Consider the following 24,451-nt stretch of genomic DNA (forward strand, 5'->3'; position numbering starts at 1 on the left):
CCACCCTTAGCAAATAAGGGTTGGGGTCAGGAATGTGGTAGTAGGAGAACAAGTTTACCCAGGAGGTTATGTACAGGAGCCCTAAAATCAAGGCCCTTGACCAAAGTAAAATCGCTGGTCTGGGCCTGAGTTCAGACTCCGTCTTGACTGATGCTAACTTTAACAATCAGTGACCCTGGTACAGAGTTAAAAGGCTGTGACTAAGAAACTGTTTTCTCTTTGAGCTAAGGGGAAGGTCCTGATGCCAGTAGACCTAAGTACATAGCAAAGGATTTACCTGCAACCTGTCCAGCCCTTAGGCAGACTTAAGTACATAACAATGTTTATGTTTAATGTTCTTAAGGGAGGGTCCTCACATAAGATCCTTATCAGAAGTCCCCCCTCAGCAGCCCTCAGGAAATGTTTGAGATAATTACCTTGTAACCACCCTGTAAAATCCCCTTAGTCACACATTCAAACTAACCAATCCAAACAGCCCACATTCGTGTTTCCATCCAATCACTGTAAAGCCCCAGGCTTGAGTTGTCCTGCCTCCTGATCTTGCAACTTCCAATCAGAATATTGTAACCTACTTCCTGGTTTCCACCCTATGTATGTCCCTCGGAAGAAGCCACCCCTTGGATTCATTGGTCTTCACTCTGTGTGGGCTAAGTCTCTTCATTTGAATGTTTCTTATGCTTTCAATAAACCTCTTTGTTTCACTTTTACGGAGTCTGAGAGTTTTACGCTAGGGAATTGCGAAAAAATTAATATTCCCATTTTATGTAGTGGTAACGCATTCAAGGAGGAGAAGGGGGGTTTAAGTTCAGATGAGCTAGTGCTTATTATGTATCATATCCTACACTGCATGCCGACAGTACAACATGAATAAGAAACTTTCCCTGATCTTAAGGTATGTTGGGTCCGTGAGGGAGACAGTCAAATTAACAAGTACATATTAATGCTTTTTACCATGTTGGTTAGGTGTACAGCCTTTTGGAATCGAAAAGACCTGAATTCGAACTCATCTTTCTGCTATTCACTACTTGGCTAAGTTTACTCAGCACCTCTAAGGCTCGGTTTCCTCCTCAGTAGATTGTCTGTAATAATAGTGCCTCCCTCACAGAGTTGTAAGAAAAAGTAGGTAATCCACATAAAACATTTATGGCACAGAGTAAACGCAATGCTGAATGTAAGCATTTTATTGGAATAAAGATGCAGATTGCTACAGGTACACGGAGGGGACCTCAGCTGGGGGTCCTAGAGAACATGTCCTGAAAAAAGCAACACCTGCGATGTGTTTTGGAGCCCTGGTGGCACAGTGGTTAAGAGTTCAGTTGCTAACCAAAAGATCGGAAGTTCGAATCCACCAGCTCTTCCTTGGAAACCCTATGGGGGAGTTCTACTCTGCCCTGTAGGGTCACTACGATTTGGAATTGACTCAATGGCAACAGGTTATTAATTGATAATGTGTTTTGAAAGGGGAACAGGAGTTAGTTAAGAAGAAAGGGATGGCTGCTAAACAAAAGTTTGGTGGTTTGAACCTACCCAGCAAATTTGAGGCAGAAAGACCTGGCGATCTGCTCCCATAAAGAGTATAGGCTAGAAAGCTCTATGGGGCTGTTCCACTTTGTCACATGAACTCTCCAAGAAGGAAAGAAGAAGGTGATCTGGTCTGTGCATAAATCAGAAGCAGGGCATAGCTGGGGTCAGACTGTCGCTTTGCTGCTTGTTAACTTTGTGACTCTGGATGAGTATCTTCACCTGTCCAAACCTCACTTTCCTGAACTCTTCCTCAGCGGGTTGCTGTATTACACTAGAAGCCAGAGTTTGATAAATTGCGGATGAAATAAACGAAGGCTTAAACATGTGTAAGGGCTGGCAATACAAGATGGCAGTGCACTTGTCTACACTACACTTTTTTGATGCCTCCACTTCCCAGAAAAAAAAAAAAGGCACGAGGAGCTTACTGTCATTCTTCCTTGCACAGCAGGTGTGAGAGAAAGCAGTTTCGTTGGCCAGGGCTGAGGACAAGGGTAAGAAGTAGAGCTGTGTACTTGTTTTTCGTTGTAAGTGGTAGGCTCCTTGGTAGCAAAGGAAGATAACTGACTTACAGTTCCCACTAAACTTAAGAGGCTTTAGTTTGTGCCATATGAAAATTAAATAATTAGCAAGGAACGTTCAATTCCAACATCCTCAGCCAATTGCCTATTTCTCCGTAAAGATGGGTCCCCAGGGAATGGAGAAGGAGTAACTGCAGTTAAATAGGTGCGTAAACCTTGCAGAGAGCTGTCACCAACAGTGCCAGGGCTTGGCTGGGATCTATTCTAGAACACTCACCATCCCCCAATCATGGTCCGTGCCAAAGAGAGAGAGAATCAAAATGGTGAGCATGCCCAATTTGCTCATTCTTATTTAAAAAAAAAAAAAAAAAAAAAAAACAGGCAAAAGAGGTCCTTCTAAAAACATGTCTATGAAAGATGATTATTATGGGAAATATAACTGAGAGGGTATGATGTTCCTGTTAGGGTTTCAGAGTCATAGACCCAGATATGAAAGATGTGATTAGGATGTCTATATCGACTTACAAAGAGCCCTGGGGGCACAGTGGTTAAGCACTCAGCTGCTACCTGAAAGGTCAGCAGTTCCAACCCTCCACCAGGAGAAGATGTACCTATGGGGCAGTTCTACTCTCTTCTATAGGGTCGCCATGAGTCGGAATTGACTTGATGGCAATGAAGTATCAACTTACCTCCAATTCTCAGAATCCTTGCTATCTTTCCTGCAAAACGAAATGTATGCCTCTTACAACCATTTATTGAACACTAACTATGTTTTAACTATGTGCTAGGTCCAGTGTCACGTCCTCTATTTTTCGCTGACCCTCGGCTTTACTAAGCATGATGTCCTTCTCCAGGGACTGGTCCCTCCTGATAGCATGTTTGGCTATATATAGCAGAAATCCAATCCAAAACAACAATGTTTTACACTAGTTAGCAGTTAATTCTGTTTTTGGTAAAAGAGGGACAGGCAGTCCAGGGGTAGTGTACCAGCCCCACAAAGTCAAGAACCCAGGCTACTTCCCTCTCATTGCTCTGCCCCCCCCTTTTTTTTTTACATGAAAACATAAGTACATTTATTTATCTTTTACTGTTGTTGAAAATATACACAGCAAAGTATATACCAAATTCAACTATTTCTACATGTAAAACACTGTGACACTGATTACATTCTCCAAATTTTGCAGTCATCCTTATCCTCATTTTCTGATTTGTTCCTCCTCTACTGGCATAAACTTGCTGTAAGCAGTTTGATCCCATAGAGAGTTCTTTAAAAGAGCACAAGTTCTGCCCCTTTTAATATGATGCCATGTAGTCTAATACGGCTGCATCAGCCCCAGCCATCAAGTCCACATCCAAGCCAGCAACAAGGAAGTATATGATGAGGAAAGTCATGCATCCTCCTTTAAGGACATTTCACAAAAACGGGATACTTCCTATCTTCAAGAAGGCTGGTAATTATATAGTCTTTTTTTCTTTTTTGTGGGGTGGTCATATGTCTAGCTAAGAATTGGGAGTTCTATTACTAAGGAGGAACACAAGTACCAATACTGGGGCATAAGTAAAAATCTTTGCCGCAGGATTAAAGAGTTCACTTTCCTTCTTTCCTCTGTTGTCTTACCCATAACCAAATCACTGAAGTATCATCATCTCCTCCAAGGGGAAGGAAAAGCCCTGGGTACACGTGTGCTACGGGAAAAATTGTCCCTATCTTCTAATTAATAACCACGGAAAGACTTGTACGAAAACCAGAGCAGGAAAATATAAAAATCTCAGAAAACTTCCCGGATGTCCCTCCAGGAGATTATTGTTCAACCATTTGAGGAAAAATAAACTTGTATGCTTATCTCATGCTGTATATAAAAATGAATTCTGTGAAGATTAAAAATTCAAATTAAAAAACAAAAAAACCCGTGAAAGTATCCTACAAATAAATTTAGGATGCTATATACTTTGGTGGTAGGGAAAGTCAAAGCAAACCAGACACACACCATACAAAAGTAAAAGGCATATGGTATATTAGGAAACAATCAAAATATGTATATAACCAAAGGGTAATATAAGAAGATAAACACTCCAAATTTAAAAATGGCAAAAGTGATTTACAAAATACCTACATTTAATTTATGTAAATTCAAAGCTCAGCCAAAACCAACCAACCAACAAATTAGATAGACAGGTAGATAACAAACAGACAGTGAGAGATAAATGTAAGGATAGAAGGACAGATGGATGGATAGATGGACAGATAGATGGGCAGACAAATGGACAGGTAGATGGATAGATAGATAGAGATGATAGATACATAGATAAAAATTACAATGAAAACAATTGGCTTATTCTGCCTCCCATTTTGCTCAACAAGCCTAAACTCTAGATTGTCTTTGAGACCTGTCTCCTTTCTCTGTATTTCGTGGACAATGTAAAGGATCTTCCAGGGTTATTTTGACTGTGACTGATTTTTTGCTTTAAGCCATCTAACCATCAGAAGAAATACAATTTCTCTTTACCCAGAGCTGGTGAGGAGTGGGGGGACAGGCTGTCTCATGCACAGCTGGTGAGAAGTATGAGCTGATCAAAGCTTTCTTGATGGTAATTTGGCAATGCGTGAAGCTCAACAGCCTGGGAGACATTTGAGAACTATAGCCGGTTCAGTAGGGATGGGGACAGATTGTTGATGAAGTTAGCAAATTAGTGAAGCATGTCAAGAAGGTAGGCTTGCTAGCTGGCTGTATTTAAACATCACGCTTATACATATCAATAGAGATGTGGATGTTTCTCAGGCGGTGCATGGTGGTCTTTGGTAGCCTGTGTTTGGGAATATTGCTGGTCTCTGGTAGCCAGTTAAGCATTCGCCAGGACTTTTCATAGTTTCAGAGGAAAAGTTTAGAATAATTCTGTTTATATACATTTGAAATGTGAGCTTAATTATGAGTTTCTAGAAATCTGTTTATACTTTTAATAATCATTATATTCTTAAATGTTGGTCCTATACTACTAGAATTGTATTAGTTATTCTGTCTTGGCTAGTTTTCAGGTAACTGATGTATTTAACGTTGGTTAAAACATCTTTTATGCCTCTTGTCTGTTATCATTTTTATTTGTGAAATTTGTATTGTATTGTTTTTCTACACTGCTGTATTATAGTCTCTTATATTCTCAATAAATCAAAAGGGTCAGTAATTCAGAACTCCCTGCCAGAACTATGAGTGGTGATAAAATTAGCCTAATAAATAATACAATTCAGAATGATGTCTCAAACATGGAGAGTGAGCCACTCCTGTGCAAGCTGCTGAGAAGCATTCTGCGTATTTACAAGTGCCGTGATTTTTCACACGTAGTCAAGAAAAAAAAAAATTTTTTTTTTTTTTTTAGTCAAGAAAGAAAAGAGGGTCTGGAACGAACTATGATGAAAATGAAGATTAGATTTTATTGAGCCAGCCAGCCACTCACTCTCAATTCTAAGTGCCTTGTCTGATCTGAAACTGTCAAATAGTGGCATGAAACCATCACATTAAAAAAAAAAACTCCCTAAACACAGTGGCTTCTCTAGTAAATAAATTTAGATTTTCCATAATAAGCACAAAATAGTGTTTTCCTGCATGAAATTGATGAATACTATTGCTGAAGGGAAAGAAGAGACAAAAACCACAGAAACAGCCTCCAAACTTGCACTTCTCACGGCATAGAAAGGAAGAAGTGTCACTCCTAAGTAGCTTATAAAATTATCCTTAACATAACATTAAACATGTGAAAGAAAAACAAGCTATTGATAAAACTCCTTGATCAAATGATACAGATGGCCATAGCAATAACAATGTGGTTGTTGATGTTAGCTGCCACCCAGTCAGTCCCTGACTCATGGGAATCCCATGCACAACAGAATGAAATGCTGCCCATCCTGCACCATCCCCCTGATCAGTTGGGGATTGGACCAATCAGACTATTGTGATCCACAAGGTTTTTGTTGGCTGATTTTCGAAAGTAGAATGCCAGGCCTTTCTTCCTAGGCTGTCCTAGTCTGGAAGCTCTACTGAAACCTGTTCAGCATCATAGCAACACACACTGGCCAGAAATTGAACTTGAATCTCCAACATAAAAAAGAAAAATTTTTTTTTTCCCCCAGCATAGAAGTCGAAAACTCTACCATTCAACCACCACTGCCCCAGAAGAACAACAGTGTCATATAATGCGAAAGAGCCATTAGTCTCTCATATACAGGCTTACAATGACATGTGGTGCATAGATCTGGTCCTGGAATACCGTGGTTCGTGTAGGAGGGAAAAGTCCTTGATGAGCATCTGTTCGTTCAGCACTGAATAATCCACACAGACGAATTTACTTAATGACGTTTTGTGAGCTACGATAAAACTGAAAAAATACAAATGGTGATGGGGTGCCAGGCATATATGCACCAATAACAGGTAATAACACACACACACACAAATGTGTTATCTGAACACCAATTCATATACTGCTTTACTAAAAAAAAAGCAACCGAGAGTGAACAGCATTCCTTCTGATCTTTATTTAATGCTGAGGGAAATATTGACCTCTTTGACTACAGGCGAATCACAGCCACCCAGCGTACATTTTTCCAATTTGCTATGCTCAGAAATGGGCAGCAGGTGCGAGCCAGCTCTTCTGTGCTGACGTGTGCTTGCTGGAGAAGAAAGCCATGCGCACCCGAGTTTTTTTTTTTTTTAATAATTTTTATTGAGCTTTAAGTGAACGTTTACAAATGAAGTCAGTCTGTCACATATAAGCTTATATACACCTTACTACTTACTCCCACTTACTCTCCCCCTAATGAATCAGCCCTTCCAGTCTCTCCTTTCGTGACAATTTTGCCAGTTTCTAACCCTCTCTACCCTCCTATCTCCCCTCCAGACAGGAGATGCCAACACAGTCTCAAGTGTCCACCTGATACAAGTAGCTCACTCTTCATCAACATCTCTCTCCAACCCATTGTCCAGCCCCTTCCATGTCCAATGAGTAGTCTTCGGGAATGGTTCCTGTCCTGGGCCAACAGAAGGTTTAGGGACCATGACCGCCGGGATTCTTCTAGTCTCCGTCAGACCACTAAGTCTGGTCTTTTTATGAGAATTTGGGTTCTGCATCCCACTGATCTCCTGCTCCCTAAGGGGTTCTCTTTTGTGCTCCCTGTCAGGGCAGTCATCGGTTGTGGCCGGGCACCATCTAGTTCTTCTGGTCTCAGGATGATGTAAGTCTCTGGCTCATGTGGCCCTTTCTGTCTCTTGGGCTCATAGTTGTCGTGTGACCTTGGTGTTCTTCATTCTCCTTTGATACAGGTAGGTTGAGACCAATTGATGCATCTTAGATGGCCGCTTGTTAACATTTAAGACCCCAGACGCCACATTTCAAAGTGGGATGCAGAATGTTTTCATAATAGAATTATTTTGCCAATTGACTTAGAAGTCCCCTTAAGCCATAGTCCCCAAACCCCCACCCTTGCTCCGCTGACCTTTGAAGCATTCAGTTTATCCCGGAAACTTCTTTGCTTTTGGTCCAGTCCAGTTGAGCTGACCTTCCATGAATTGAGTATTGTCCTTCCCTTCACCTAAAGTAGTTCTTACCTACTAACTAATTAGTAAATAACCCTCTCCCACCCTCCCTCCCTCCCCCCCTCGTAACCACAAAAGTATGTGTTCTTCTCAGTTTATACTATTTCTCAAGATCTTATAATAGTGGTCTTATACAATATTTGTCCTTTTGCCTCTGACTAATTTCGCTCAGCCTAATGCCTTCCAGGTTCTTCCATGTTATGAAATGTTTCACAGATTCGTCACTGTTCTTTATCGATCCATAGTATTCCATTGTGTGAATATACCACAATTTATTTAACCATCCATCTGTTGATGGACACCTTGGTTGCTTCCAGCTTTTTGCTATTGTAAACAGAGCTGCAATAAACATGGGTGTGCATATATCTGTTTGTGTGAAGGCTCTTATTTCTCTAGGGTATATTCCGAGGAGTGGGATTTCTGGGTTGTATGGTAGTTCTATTTCTAACTGTTTAAGATAACGCCAGATAGATTTCCAAAGTGGTTGTATCATTTTACATTCCCACCAGCAGTGTATGAGAGTTCCAATCTCTCCGCAGCCTCTCCAACATTTATTATTTTGTGTTTTTTGGATCAATGCCAACCTTGTTGGAGTGAGATGGAATCTCATCGTAGTTTTAATTTGCATTTCTCTAATGGCTAATGATCGAGAGCATTTTCTCATGTATCTGTTAGCTGCCTGAATATGTTCTTTAGTGAAGTGCGTGTTCATATCCTTTGCCCACTTCTTGATTGGGTTGTTTGTGTCTTTTTGTGGTTGAATTTTGACAGAATCATAGCAATTTTAGAGATCAGGCTCTGGTCAGAGATGTCATATCTGAAAATTCTTTCCCAGTCTGTAGGTGGTCTTTTTACTCTTTTGGTGAAGTCTTTAGATGAGCATAGGTGTTTGATTTTTAGGAGCTCCCAGTTATCGGGTTTCTCTTCATCATTTTTGGTAATGTTTTGTATTCTGTTTATGCCTTGTGTTAGGGCTCCTAACGTTGCCCCTATTTTTTCTTCCATGATCTTTATGTTTAGGTCTTTGATCCACTTGGAGTTAGTTTTTGTGCATGGTGTGAGGTATGGGTCCTGTTTCATTTTTTTGCAAATGGATATCCAGTTATGCCAGCACCATTTGTTAAAAAGACTATCTTTTCCCCAATTAACTGACACTGGGCCTCCGTCAAATATCAGCTGCTCATATGTGGATGGATTTATATCTGGGTTCTCAATTCTGTTCCATTGGTCTATGTGTCTGTTGTTGTACCAGTACCAGGCTGTTTTGACTACTGTGGCTGTATAATATGTTCTAAAATCAGGTAGAGTGAGGCCTCCCACTTTCTTCTTCTTTTTCAGTAATGCTTTACTTATCCGAGGCTTCTTCCCCTTCCATTTGAAGTTGGTGATTTGTTTCTCCATCACATTAAAAAATGTCTTTGGAATTTGGATTGGAAGTGCATTGTATGTATAGATGGCTTTTGGTAGAATAGACATTTTTACTATGTTAAATCTTCCTATCCATGAGTAAGGTACGTTTTTCCACTTAAGTAGGTCCGTTTTAGTTTCTTGTAGTAGTACTTTGTAGTTTTCTTTATATAGGTCTTTTACATCTTTGGTAAGATTTATTCCTAAGTATTTTATCTTCTTGGGGGCTACTGTGAATGGTATTGATTTGGTGATTTCTTCTTCGATGTTCTTTTTGTTGATGTAGAGGAATCCAAGTGATTTTTGTATGTTTATCTTATAACCTGAGACTCTGCCAAACTCTTCTATTAGTTTCAGTCATTTCCTGGAGGATTCCTTAGGGTTTTCTGTGTATAAGATCATGTCATCTGCAGATAGAGATAATTTTACTTCCTCCTTGCCAATCGGATGCCCTTTATCATGTGCACCCAAGTTTTTAAAAACAAAATATGCAAAACAGTCTTGATAAACAAAAGTCAAGTTAGAAGACTTCCTCTACCTGACTCCAAAACTTACAACAAAGCTACGGTCATCAAGACAGGGTGGTACCGGCATAATGAACACACATTAACGGGACAAACTAGAAAGAAAACTCCGAAATAGACCCACACCACGTGGTCCACTTATTTGTTTTTACTTTTTTCTTTTTGTTCTTAGGTGCCGTCCAGTCGGTTCTGACTCATAGTGACCCTATGCACAACAGAGCCAAACACTGCCTGGTCCTGAGCCATCCTTACAATCATTGCTACGCTTGAGCTCATTGTTGCAGCCACTGTGTCAATCCTTGAGGGTCTTCCTCTTTTCCACTGACCCTGTACTCTGCCAAGCATGATGTCCTTCTCCAGGGGCTGATCCCTCCTGACAACATGTCCAAAGTATGTAAGATGCAGTCTCACCATCCTTGCTTCTAAGGAGCATTCTGGTTGTACTTCTTCCAAGACAGATTTGTTTGTTCTTTTCGCAGTCCATGGTATATTCAGTATTCTTCACCAGCACCACAATTCAGAGGCATCAGTTCTTCTTCGGTCTTCCCTTATTCATTGTCCAGCTTTCACATGCATATGGTGTGATTGAAAATACCATGGCTTGGGTCAGGCACACCTTAGTCTTCAGGGAGACATCTTCGCTCTTCAACACTTTGAAGAGGTCCTTTGCAGCAGATTTGCCCAATGCAATGCGTCTTTTGATTTCTTGACTGCTGCTTCCATGGCTGTTGATTGTGGATCCAAGTAAAATGAAATTCTTGACAACTTCAATCTTTTCTCCATTTATCATGATGTTGCTCATTGGTCCAGTTGTGAGGATTTTTGTTTTCTTTATGTTGAGGTGCAAACCACACTGAAGGCTGTGGTCTTTGATCTTCATTAGTAAGTGCTTCAAGTACTCTTCACTTTCAGCAAGCAAGGTTGTGTCATCTGCATAACGCAGGTTGTTAATGAGTCTTCCTCCAATCCTGATGTCCGTTCTGCTTCATATAGTCCAGCTTCTCAGATTATTTGCTCAGCATACAGATTGAATAGGAATGGTGAAAGGATACAACCCTGACGCACGCCCTTCCTGACTTTAAACCAATCAGTATCCCCTTGTTCTGTCCAAATAGCTGCCTCTTGATCTATATAAAGTTTCCTGATGAGCACAATTAAGTGTTCTGGAATTCCCATTCTTTGCAATGTTATCCATAATTTTTTATGATCCACACAGTTGAATGCCTTTGCATAGTCAATAAAACACAGGTAAACATCATTCTGGTATTTTCTACTTTCAGCCAGGATCCATCTGACATCAGCAATGATATCCCTGGTTCCACGTCCTCTTCTGAAACCGGCCTGAATTTCTGGCAGTTCCCTGTGTACATACTGCTGCAGCTGCTTTTGAATGATCTTCAGCAAAATTTTGCTTGCATGTGATATTAATGATATTGTTCTATAATTTCCACATCTGGTTGGATCACCTTTCTTGGGAGTAGGCATAAATCTGGATCTGTCCCAGTCAGTTGGCCAGGAAGCTGTCTTCCATATTTCTTGGTATAGAAGAGTGAGTACCTCCTGCACTGCATCCGCTTGTTGAAACGTCTCAAATAATATTCCGTCAATTCCTGGAGCCTTGTTTTTTGCCAATGCCTTCAGTATAGCTTGGACCTCTTCTTTCAGTAGCATTGGTTCCTGATCATACGCTACCTCTTGAAATGGTTAAATGTTGACTAAGATGAAGGACCCAGCAGTCTACTTATGAAAAGAATTAGCCAGTGAAAACCTCATGAATAGCAGCAGAACATTGTCTGATATAGTGCTGAAGATGAGCCCCCCAGTTTGGAAGGCATTCAAAAGACTACTGGGGAAGAGCAGCCTCCTCAAAGTAGAGTCACCTTTAATAACGTGGATGGAGCAAAGCTTTCCGGACCTCCATTTGCTGATGTGCCACGACTCAAAATGAGAAGAAATAGCTGCAAACATCCATTAATAATTGGAACCTGGAATGTACAAAGTATGAATCTAGGAAAATTGGAAATCATCAAAAATGAAATGGAATGCATAAACATCAATATCCTAGGCATTAGTGAGCTGAAATGGACTGGTATTGGCCATTTTGAATCAATCATATAGTCTACTATGCTGGGAATGACAACTTGAAGAGGAATGGTGTTGCATTCATCATCAAAAAGAACATTTCAAGACCTATCCTGAAGTACAACGCTGTCAGTGATAGGATAATATCCATACTCCTACAAGGAAGACCAGTTAATACGACTATTATTCAAGTTTACACACCAACCACTAGGGCCAAAGATGAAGAAATTGAAGTTTTTATCAGCTGCTGCAGTCTGAAATTGATCAAACATGCAATCAGGATGCTTGACAATTACTGGTGATTGGAATGCAAAAGTTGGAAGCAAAGAAGAAGGATCAGCAGTTGGAAAATATGGTCTTGGTGATAGAAACAATGCCAGAGATGGAATGATAGAATTTTGCAAGACCAATGACTTCTTCGTTGCAAATACCTTCTTTCACCAACATAAACGGCGACTATACACATGGACCTCGCCAGATGGAACATACAGGAATTAAATTGACTACATCTGTAGAAAGAGACGATGGAAAAGTTCAATACCTTCAGTCAGAACAAGGCCAGGGGCCGACTGTGGAACAGACCATCAACTGCTCACATGCAAGTTCAAGCTGAAACTGAAGAAAACCAGAGCAAGTCCACGAGAGCCAAAATAGGGCCTTGAGTATATCCTACCTGAATTTAGAGACCATCTCAAGAATAGATTTGACGCATTGAACATTAGCGACCAAAGACCAGACGAGTTGTGGAATGACATCAAGGATGTCATACATAAAGGAAGCTAGAGGTCATTGAAAAGACAGGAAAGAAAGAAAAGGCCAAGATGCATGTCAGAGGAGACTCCGAAACTTGCTCATGAATGTCGAGCAGCCAAACCAAAAGGAAGAAATGATGAAGTAAAAGAACTGAACAGAGGGTTTCAAAGGGAGGCTCGAGAAGACAAAGTAAAGTATTATAATGACATGTGCAAAGAGCTGGAGATAGAAAACTAAAAGGGAAGAACACACTCAGCATTTCTTAAGCTGAAAGAACTGGAAAAATTCACGCCTTGTTTTGCAATAGTGAAGGATTCTATGGCAAAAGTATTAAATGATGCAGGAAACATCAAAAGAAGATGGAAGGAATACACAGAGTCATTTTTTATGTACTCAGGTAAAGTTCATGCAACATAAAATCCACCATGTAAAATGCACAACTCATAGTATATTCACGATGCCTTGCAGTCACCACCACTAATTCAGAACAGGTGTCCCTGGGTGGTGCAAATGGGTAAGCACTCAACCATTAACCAAAATGTTGGAGGTTTGAACCTACCCAGAGGTGTCTTGGAAGATAGACCTGGTGATCTGCCTCAAAATATTCACAGCCTTCAAAACCATGCGGAGCAGTTCTACTCTGCAACATGGGGTCACCACCAGAAATTACTCAGTTTCCAATTTAAAGGAATCACAGTAACTCCCTTTCTTCCTTTCCTTCCACACACAGATGATGGCAAACAGAGAAAAGGCCAGGACACAGTAGCTGAGCTTTTTCCTCATGATGATGTGAATCATAATGACAGATGTGTGAGGGAAGCCACTCCATTCAAAGCAGGAAACCAGGCCTGATGCTGGCTGCTGGCTATCCTCCCTGTGACTGCAGGCCCCCCCAGGTCTTGAGGAACTGGCTCTCTACTCCTGGGAGGGATGTTCACTTTATGGGGTCTGAAGGCCCAGGCTCATTCTTCTCGGAACAATCAAAAACCATCTCAGCGCTGGGATGGAGACCTGGCACCAGGGCTGGGGTTAGGCTCCAGGGGCCAGTTCGTTCCAGCTGGGCTCCATGGCACTCATGGCTTCCATCTAGGGGGCTCACTGCAGAGTCTGCACAACCGGCTCTGCCCTGCCTCTCAGGCGCAGAGGCAGCACTCTAGGCCATGGCACCTCCTCTTCTGCAGGTATTAAAATTGATTTGTCTTTATTTTTGAGTGGTCAAAGTTCTTTATATACATTTTGATACTGTTGTTGTTGTTAGAAGCCATTGAGTTGGCTATGTTTGAGCTCATCGTTGCAGCCAGTGTGTCAATCCATCTCATTGAGGGTTTTCCTGTCTTTCACTGACCCTCTACCTTACCAAGCATGATGTCCTTCTCCAGGGACTGGTCCCTCCTGATAACATCTCCAAAGTAAAGGAGATGAAGTCTAGCCATCCTCCCTTCTAAGGAGCATTCTGGCTGTGCTTCTAAGACAGATTTGTTGGTTCTTCTGGCAGACCATGGTATATTCAATACTCTTTGCCAACAGCATATTTTGATATTAGATCCAGATATATAATTTGCAGATATTTTCTCTCATTTTGTGGATTGTCTTTTCACTTTCTTGATAGAGTCCTTTATGCACAAAAGTTTTTAATTTTTTGGCTGCTTGTGCTTTTGATGTCATATCTAAGAAGATATTGCCTAATCAAGGGTCATGAAGATCAAAGATCAACACCTATATTTTCTTTTTAGAGTTTTGCAACTGTAGCTTTTACACTTAGGTTTTTGATCCATTTTGAGTTAAATATGATGTGAGGTACGGGCAACTTTATTCTTTTGCATAATTGTGGCACTATTGTCAAAACTGAATTGACCATAGATGGATGGATTTGTTTTTAGGCTCTCAATTCTATTCCACTGATCTACATGTCAATGCCAGTATCACGCTGTCTTAATTACTGGTTCTTTATAAGTAAGTGCCGAGATTGGAATGTGTGAATCTTCCAACTTTGTTATTATTTTTAAAAACTGTTTTGGCTATTTGAGTCCCTTGCATTTTGATATAAAAAAGCAGAATTTTGACAGAGATTACATTAAATTTTTGTTCAATTTGGGGAGTACTGTCATCTTAAAAAAGGTCATCTTAAGAACACTAAATCTTCCAATTCATGAACACAGGATGTCTTTCCACTTATTTAGGTTTTCTTTAAATTTTTTAACATTTTGTAGTTTTCAGTATATGAGTCTTGCACTTCTGTGGTTAAATTTCTTCCTAAGTATTTTATTCTTCTTGATTCCATTGTAAATAGAATTGTTTAATTTGATTTTTGGATTGTTTACTGCTTGTGTGTAGACATAGAACTGATCTTTGTATATTGCTCTTGTATTCTACAATTTTTTGTACTCATTTATTAGATCTAATATATATATTTTAAATTTATTCTTTAGGATGTTCTATCCATAAGGCCATGCCATCTGCAAATAGAGACAGTTTTACTTGTTTCTTTCTAATCTGGATGCCTTTTTATTTCTTTTTCATTTCTAATTGCCCTGGCTAGATTCTCCGGTACAATGTTGGCGACAAGTAATGAGGATGGACATCATTGTTTTGTGATATATTAAAAAAAAACCCGTTGCCATCAAGTCAATTCCCACTCATAGCTATCCTACAGGACAGAGTAAAACTGCCCCTTGTGGTTTCCTAGGAGCAGTTGGTAAATTCGAACAGTTGACCTTTTGGTTAGCAGCTGAGCTCTTAACTACTACACCACCAAGGCTCCTTTGTGGTATTAAGGGGAAAGTATTCAACCTTCACCAGGAAGTGTGATGTAAGCTGTATGTTTTCCGCAGACACCCTTTGTCAGGTTGAAGAATTTCCCTTCTATTCCTAGCTTGTTGAGTGATTTTTATTATGAAATGGAGTTGGGTTTTTTCAGATGCTGTTTTGTGGCTATTAAGATGATCATTTTTTTCTTTTATCCTATTAATGTACTATATTAATGATATTTGTATGTTAAATCAGGCATTCATCACTGGAATAAATCCCACTTGGTCATCGTGTATACTAGATTGAGTTTGCTAATATTATAATGAGGAGTTTTCTAACTATAATTGTAAAGAATATTGGACTAAAGTTTTTGGAAGAGTTTGAGAAGGATTGGTACAATCGACCTGTGAGGCCATCTGACCCTGGGATTTCCTTATTGCAAGTCTTTTGATTATTAACTCAATCTCTTTAATTTGTCATAGGTATATTTGGCACTAGTTTTTTTTTTATTATTATTTAGGTTTCCTACTTCATCTTGAGTCAGTTTTGGTATTTCATGTCTCTCTAGGAATTTGTCAGTTTCAACTAGTTTATCTGATTTATTGACATACAAGTGTTCATAGTATTCTTTCATAATCTTTTTTATTTTTGTAAGGTTGGTAGTAACATTTCCCCTTTCATCCCTGATTTTAGTAACATATGTCATCTCTCTTTTTCCTTGGTCACTTTAGCTAAAGATTTGTCAAATTTCTTGATCTTGTCAAAGAACTAGCTTTTGGTTTCATTGTTTTCTTTATTTTTTTATAGTCTGTATTTCACTTATCTCTGTTCTAATCTTTCTTATTTTATTATTTATCTTTATTATTTTTGTCCACCTTCTTGCATTGGGCTTAGTTTGCTTTTGTTTTTCTAGTTTCTTAAGGTGGAAAGTGGGCTTATGATTTGAGACCTTCTTTTTTTACTGTAGGCATTTACAGCTGTAAATTTCCCTCTGAGTACTGCTTTTGCTGCATCCCATAAGTTTTGGTACGTTCTGGTTTTGTTTTTGTTCATCTCAAAATATTTTTTAATTTCTCTTGTGGTGTCTTCTTTGACCCGTTTGCTGTTCAGGAATGTGTTGTTTGATTTTCACATATTTGTAAATTTTCCAAATTTTCTTCTGTTATTTATTTCTAATTTCATTCCATTGTAGTTGAAGAACATACTTTGTACAACATCAATATTTTAAAATTTACTCAAACTTGTTTTGTAGCCTACGGTCTATATATGGTCTGCATATGGTCTATATGTTAAAGGAAATACAGTAAAATGTTAACTGAATTTACAATGATCCATGTGCACCAGAGGAGAATGTGTATTTTGCTTTTGTTTGGTGGAGTGCTCTATAGATATCCAACTGATTTTTGGCAAAAGTACCAAAGGAATCCAATGAAGAAAGGAAAGTCTTTTCAACAAGTGGTGGAGGAACAACTAGATACCCAAATGGAAACAGAGCCTTGAACCCTCACTAACACCATACACGGAAATTAATTTGAAATGAACAAAATTTTTGAATAAACATTTTGTATAGGAAGAGATACAAAAGACCAATGATCACATGAAAAAGTACTCAAAATCATCAGGTAAACTCAAATTAAAACCATAATCAAATACCACTATGTACCCACCAAAATATCTAAAATTAAAAAAAAGACTGACAATATCAAATTTTGCCAAGGATATCAAGCAACTGAAACTCTTACACACTGTTGATGGAACGTAAAATGGTTCAATCACTTTGGGAAAAAATTTGACACTTCTTATAAAATTAAATATATATTGACCTTATTACCCACAGATTCCTCTCATAGATATTTACCCCAAAAATATAAAAACATACAAGAATGTTGATAGCAACTTTATTCATGTTAGCACCAAACTGGAAATACCTCAGGTATCTATCAACAGGAAAATGGCTAATTTGTGGTATATTTATACAGCAGAATAATGCACAGCAATATAAAAGAATGGACTACTTGGATACACACAATGACTTGGATGAATCTTTAAAACATTATGCTGAATGAAAGAGACTTTAAAGAAGCTAACACATGGTCCATTCTGTATGGTTCCAGTTATATGAGATTCTAGACTAAGCAAAATTAATCTATGATGACGAAACCCAGGATGTGATTGTCTCTGGGGATTAGAGGCAGGAACTGACTGAGAAGAGGCATGAGGGAGCTTGTGGGCTGATGGTACTTTTCTACATACTGAGAAGGTTTTGGGTAACAGGTGGATAATATTGTCAAAACTCATACAAAGGTACACTTAAGATTTGTTCATTCATTGTTTCTAAATTTTAATTTAAAAAGGCACTACAAACAAAATTTTCAACTCTAATTAATGATATGCATGCAGCAATTTACCTCGAAATGTAGAAAAAATGAGACGAATGATGGGTGGATAGGAATATGGGTAGAGGCAAAAATATATGATAAAGGAAATACAGTAAAATGTTAACTGAATTTGTAAGTAGTTAATATATGAGTGTTTATGGTGCAATCTTTGAAATTTTACAAGAGTGTGATAAAAGTAACTAAGTCTTGACTCTCATAATGCTCATAAAGACCATTTCTATGGTTTCAGGTGTTCTTTCATGTGGTGTTTATCAGCAATAAAGTCTTTTGAGTAAGATAAACCTATTATTTCAGAGCTGAATTAGCATTTTTAATGTTGAGGATAAAGTGTTAGGATGTATTAGAAAGACCAACGTATGGTGCAAATAATGTAATCACCAAGAATTTGACATTTCCCACCCCTTGGTTTTCTGTACTCATCAGAGAATGAGCACCATAAAAACAGGCAGAAATACTTTCCAAAATCAAATGCCACACAAGTAAAACTGGGAACCCATTCGCTGCCATCTCATGTTGAAATAGCCAACTTTCTGGCTTTTGAATGTGATATGCTCATTGATTTAGCACCTGACTGAATGATGAAAGCAGCCTTCAGTGGGAAATCTCTTCATAATTTCTACGTCCACGTTTAATCCTGAGCCATTTGTCAATGCCACTAAAAACTTGCTACCATTCCTGACAACCTGTGATTGCAAGGTTAGATTTTCTAATATAGCAAATAAAAAGAGTAAAAAGAGAAACTGAGTGGATATAGAACATGGCCTATGGCCCAAGTCATCTTTCAGATATTAATACAACTTTGCGTCGCTTAACGTCCACGATGTGTTCTGTGAAATAGGATGTTTTTTGGACGTTGTGTGAATATGTTTAAATTGCAAGCAATAACATTCACTGATTTTCCAGCCCTGTGTTGTTTAGTACCTTTTGTTTCACTTCCACATTGGTCCTTCTCCTTTGCGACTTGCCGCTGCTGTCAGTAGTAGCACTGGTCTTGCTGCATTTGGGAGCCATGGTGCACTTCATAGTAATGTTTTCAAAAGAAAATTAAACAGAGAGATAACACCGCAACACTCAAGAGACACACAATTCACAATATTGGATGCTGCTGCCTACAAGTTGAAGCATACACTGTCATATGGTAGACTTTTTATTCTTAAGTAGGGAAGGTTCACACTAAAATAATGATGGAAAGTACAAGGGACATGAAATACATGTGCTCCGTGAGGGATACTGTTGTCTAGTGGTTGTGTCCACTATGTCCTGGTCTCTAATTGGGACTTCTGAACTCTATTATAACCTTATGGAACCATGGACATGTATGTGGTCCGAAGTTGCCCGAACAGATATTATGTGGCACACAACTGTACCGTCTTAGCCCATTTCTCTAAAAAACAGAGCCAAAGGCAAAAGATTATCAGCTAACGCTTTATTGGAAGGTGTAATCCCAGGGAATTAAGACTGAGGGAAAAAGGGAATTGATTAAGGGAAGGAGAGAGATCACATACAAGGGACCACCTGGCTGAGAAGGCCAAATTTCGTAGAGGGTACAGCTCAGCCACTCAGTCTTGGTGAGCTATCTAAATTGAGGTCAGGTAAAACATACATGCTTCAGAACAACCTTAGGGGGGTGGGAGAAATGTTGACAAACATGTCTGCTGGTTCCCTTCTGCCTCTCCTCTTTCAATATTTAAAGCCCAGGGGAAGGGAAGCCATCCCCCCCCCCACCCACAACTCCAGGTTGCATCATTTAGCCCTCCAGACAACAGGGGGGATGCCAAAGTCTTGGTGGTCCACTCCAGCTGATGCATAGTGGGGAGTCCTCTCATCATCAGCTGACACCATACAGAGGGGCCCCTGCCTTTGAGTTGGCACCCCACTCACGGTGACCCCATGCACAATGAAAATAGGGTCTATCAAATTGAAAACGTGCTTTGGACAAGTTAGTAGGAGGGATCAGTCCCTGAAGAAGAACTTCATGCTTGGCAAAGGAGAAGGTCAGTGAAAAAGAGGAAGACCCTCAATGAGATGGAATGACACAGTGGCTGCAACAATGGACTCAAACACAGCCAGAATCTGAGCATGGCATAGGACCTGGCAGTGTTTTGTTCTGTTGTACATAGGGTGGCTATGAATTGGAATCGATTTGACAGCACCTAACAACAAACAACGAATTGATTAAATTTCCATAGCCATGGTGATAACTATGTAGCAACATGGGGAAAAAAAAAATACTTATATCATAATGTTAAGGACAAAAAAATAGGATGTGAATATTCTAACTAGGTTATAATTAAAAAGATAGTACTAATTTTTAGTAATGCAGATGATATGGGCTGGTAGAATATAGAAAGATAAAAATAAGCGACTCGTGGAAATGACAAGATATGAGGTAAGTGTTTTCATAATTTAAACAGGAAAATCTCTGTGTTGTTAAACTGTTTTAGGAATTAGCTAGGATGATGCTGTGCTCAAGGGTACCCAAATATCAAAAAGGGCAGGGCTTCAGAATTAGCAGCCTGGAAACTCTGTACACTTGGTCTGAGATTTTGAACCAAAAACAGAAGGGTCAGTTCTACGTAGCATCATAGATGAAGCCTTTACTTTGTCAGAGCCCCTCAGTCTTCCAGGTCAGACACTTGTCCCATCAGACACATAGATTCACACATTCGCTGTGGTCACCAGAAGCTAGGAATAGACCTGCCCCTCACAGTTGCGGAGACTGGGGCAAACATATACATAGGGGCCCACGTATTACATGGACAAATCTTTAAAGGTAAGAATCAAGCTAATGAACAGTTAAATCAAACGTGACAAAAAAAAATTTAATATAGGAAAATGTATGGTTTTTATACGACTGAAAATAAAATGATGGAAGACCATGAAATTTAATTATTGCACGTGTCTGGGCAATCTGGTGATGGGCTTTTAATTCTTGGAAGAGTAATAAAATGCAGACATAAACATTTCATAAATTACTATATATGCACAATAATAAAACAAAATTTACTTAAAATCATTAATTGTGTGTTATAATTATGATTTTGATGTAAATTGTCTTCTATAGACAGTAATAATCTAAAGGATTAGAACATAGTATTAAAATATACAAAATTAGAATTGATTTTATCAAAATATAAATTAATGGGAAAACTGGCATCTAAACAAATCTACCCCAAGGTGGATGGAACGGCAATGCCTATGAATTTTTTTTTTTTTTAATGCGTGGTAGGCATCCTGTCGTGGATGGAAGGGGTGGCTTTCGGTGGATCCCTGCCTCTCTCCAGCTGAGGCCCTGGAAAGCCCAGTGCTGTGAGCTACAGACTTCCCCACTTAGTTCACATCCGCTGTCATTGATGTGTTTCACACTAGCCCAAGAAAAGCACAAAATCAGTTTAGCAGAGGGAAATAAACAGATGGACAGAGTCCTTTATTTTGAGGGGAACTCTGTGCAGTTTGAATTAAAGTAATGAGCACTTAACGATGCAGTGAAGCTGTTTTTACATTTCATGTGAGTAATTCAAGATGTAAACAGAGTCCCAAGGCAGATGAGCTGCACCAAACTTCTTCAGCTTCTGAGTGTTCTAATGATGGATCCAGAAAGGGACATCCTCCCTTATACACAAGTTAACAACCGTGAGAGCAAGGATACTGCTGCTGCTGTCAACAGGAGCATCTTTTATCGAGCATTATTACATATGGGTCCTATGTAAGCCCTCTTATATAAAAATATAATATTATTATACATTATCTTTAATCCCCACCACAACTCTGCCAATCCCCACTTAAAGATAATGAAACCAAGCCTCAGAAGTTCAGCCACTTGTTGAGGTTTGTAAGTGTTACACCTGGAATCTGAGCCCATTTCAATAGATTCTAAAACTCTTACTCTTTCTGGCTCACCATAGATGAAGTCCTGCCCGCCTCCATCCCTCTGCTTTGTTATGTTTCTCTCTGCTTTTATTTGAGATTAATCACTTTGTCACTGGTGCTCTGTGGCTAAAGCAACAACCAAAGCAATGGCCTGTGTTCTGGTCCAGCTCTAGCAGCTGTGCATTTGGGATATTTAGCAGGTAACTTACTGTTGCTGACAGGCCTGACGTTCTCCATATTTAAAAAGGGGATAATACCTACCCTAACTACCTAGAAAGTCCCTGGGTGGTGCAAATTGTCAATGAACTCCACTGCTAACCAAAACGTTGGTGGTTTGAGTTCACTCAGAAGAACCTTGGAAGAAAGACCCACTTCTGAAAAATCAGCCATTGAAATCCTGTGGAGCACAGTTCTATTCTGACACACATGGGGTTGCCATGTTTTTTTTTTTTTTTTAACACCACTTAGGGTAGGTTGTTGTCGTTGTGTGCCATCGAGTTGAGTCTGACTCATAGCGACACTACAGGACAGAGAAGAACTGCTCCATAGGGCTTCCAAGCAGTGGCTGGTGGATTTGAACTGCCAACCTTTTGGTTAGCAACCTGAGCTCTTAACCACTTTGCCACCAGATCAAAAGCATATATATATATATATACACACATATATACACTTCAGTTGCTGGGAGAAAAGTATAGAAATTACATGACAAGCTATTCACGTGACACTAAGTGCAGTACAGCATAGTATGTGATAGACATGCAGTGGAGTATGAAATAGACTAGGATAGTATAATACACAACAGCACAGCACAGTACAGTGTCAAGCAGACTAATACAATATCTCGGTTCTCTAGTGCTGCTATAACAGAAACACCACAAGGGAGTGGCATTCACAAACAGAAATTTATTTTCTCACAATTCAGGAGACTAGAAGTTCGAATTCATGGTGTCAGCTGCAGGGCAAGACTTTTTCTGTCAGTCAGCTCCGGAGGAAGGTCCTAGTGCCTTCTGAGCTTCTGTTCCTGGACGATCTTCATGTGGTTGGCATCTCTCTTCCCCCATCTCTGCTTCTCTCGCTAGCTTGTTCAATCTCTTTTATATCTCAAAAGAGACTGACTCAAAACATACCCTACACCAATCCTAACTCATTAACATAACAAAGACAACCCATTCCCAAAGGGGATTATAACCACAAATTCAGGGGTTAGGATTTCCAACACATATTTTGGGGGATGCAATTCAATCCATAACGTGTAGTATTGACTAGACTAGTATAGTGAATAGCACAGAAACTTCTGTGCAGTGTCCTCTGCTTACTAACATTAAATTGCTAAGGAGTAAATATTTTTTTAATACACATTTAAAAACAGATTTATATATCAGATAACAATAATTGGCATTCAATCAACCTACAGAAATGCACTTCATATGCGTCCAAATCAAAAACCAAACCCGTTGCCATCGACTGATAGTGACCTTATAGGACAGAGTAGAACTGCCCCGTAGAGTTTCCAATGAGCGCCTGGTAGATTTGAACTGTCAACCTTTTGGTCAGCAGCCATAGCTCTTAACCACTACACCACCAGGATTTCCTCATATGTCTCAGACCTTATAATAAGAAAAGAGTCAGTAGGTAAGAGGAGGAGAGAGATAAGAAAATCTTATATTCTCTGGAAATCCACTCTAAATCTCCTTGTCTTTGGTATCTGTGTCTTCGGGCTGCCATCGCAGCATGTTGGGTGCAGCTTTTGCTCTGTCTGTGCGCCTATGAGTTCAATCTTCAGAACACTGACTACTGTCTAGAAGCAAGCTGAGGGCATTGCATGGTGATGCATCTCCGTGAGGGCAGGGGCCCTGATTGGCTTCTTCACCTGTATATCTCTAGGGACTAGCATAGTACTGGGAGCAAAGAAAGCACTCAGTAAATCTTTGCTAAATGAATGAGATGAATACATAATAATGAAACACTCTGCATCCATCAAACAGTGTTATAGAAGTGCATTGTTAACGTGAGGGTAAATTTTACTATTACTGCTTATCGAAAGACAGTTAAACAGAAAATATAACGCTACATTCTTCTTATAGGAGAAATATACTTCAACACAGAGAAACATACACGTGCACATAAAGCCACAGAAAAACACCTAGAAGGACAGACACAAAATACTGCCAGTGATTATCTCCAGGTGGTGAGATTTTAGGTCTCTTTATAGGGTCGCTATGAGTCAGAATCGACTGGACCATAATGGGTTTTGTTTTTAAGTTTTATTTCATTATCCATATCTACTTATTTTAGATAAAACCATGTGACTTCTAATACAAATTTAAGCTATTAAATTTTTTATCAATGTCATAGATTTCAATGCTCTAAGTGCATGACCACGGGGGAGTCTACATCCTTATAACCTGATGTAGCATCAACGCTGATACCCTTGAAACTCAGTAATGAGGGCAAAGGGAGGCCTCTGTCTAGTAGTGAGCAATGTGACTGAACCTCTTGTATTGGCTACTTGGATTCTCAAATCTGTATGGGAGTGTGTGCTAGGCATTTGTACTTTCAGGTTCTTGCTTGAGGTGGGTTTTGAGATTCAATAAATAAGAACTAGGTTTTGAGACTCAAAATAGTTTGTCTCTCCAGTTACACTGGCCTCATGAGAGAAGCCAGTAAGCACACAGACCAGTGTGGAGGAAGAGGGCACAGATTAGGTTGAAGGTTCACTGGTTATGTGGACTTGGAGATGCATTTTCACTTCCCTGAACCTGTTTCTTCACCGGTTTAATAAGGAGATTAGAGCATGTAATCTCCAGTTTTCTTCTTGGAATAAATGTTTTGAGATTCTCTTTCCAGTAAGATGGTCTTTTGGAATTTGAACTCTTAAAAGAAAAAGGGAGAGCTTACTATTTTTGAAGACATATGGCCATTTTTACCTAAAGTTATTGCCTCTCTAGGATCAGAAATGTGCTCTTGCTTTGGGGATAGGCATTCTGGACTTCTTTCCCAGGCTCAGCCAGAGGCCTGGAATTCTGATGTGAAACTTCTTGACA

Source organism: Elephas maximus, chromosome 13, assembly GCF_024166365.1.
Source record: "Elephas maximus indicus isolate mEleMax1 chromosome 13, mEleMax1 primary haplotype, whole genome shotgun sequence".
In the NCBI taxonomy this organism is placed as follows: Eukaryota; Metazoa; Chordata; class Mammalia; order Proboscidea; family Elephantidae; genus Elephas; species Elephas maximus.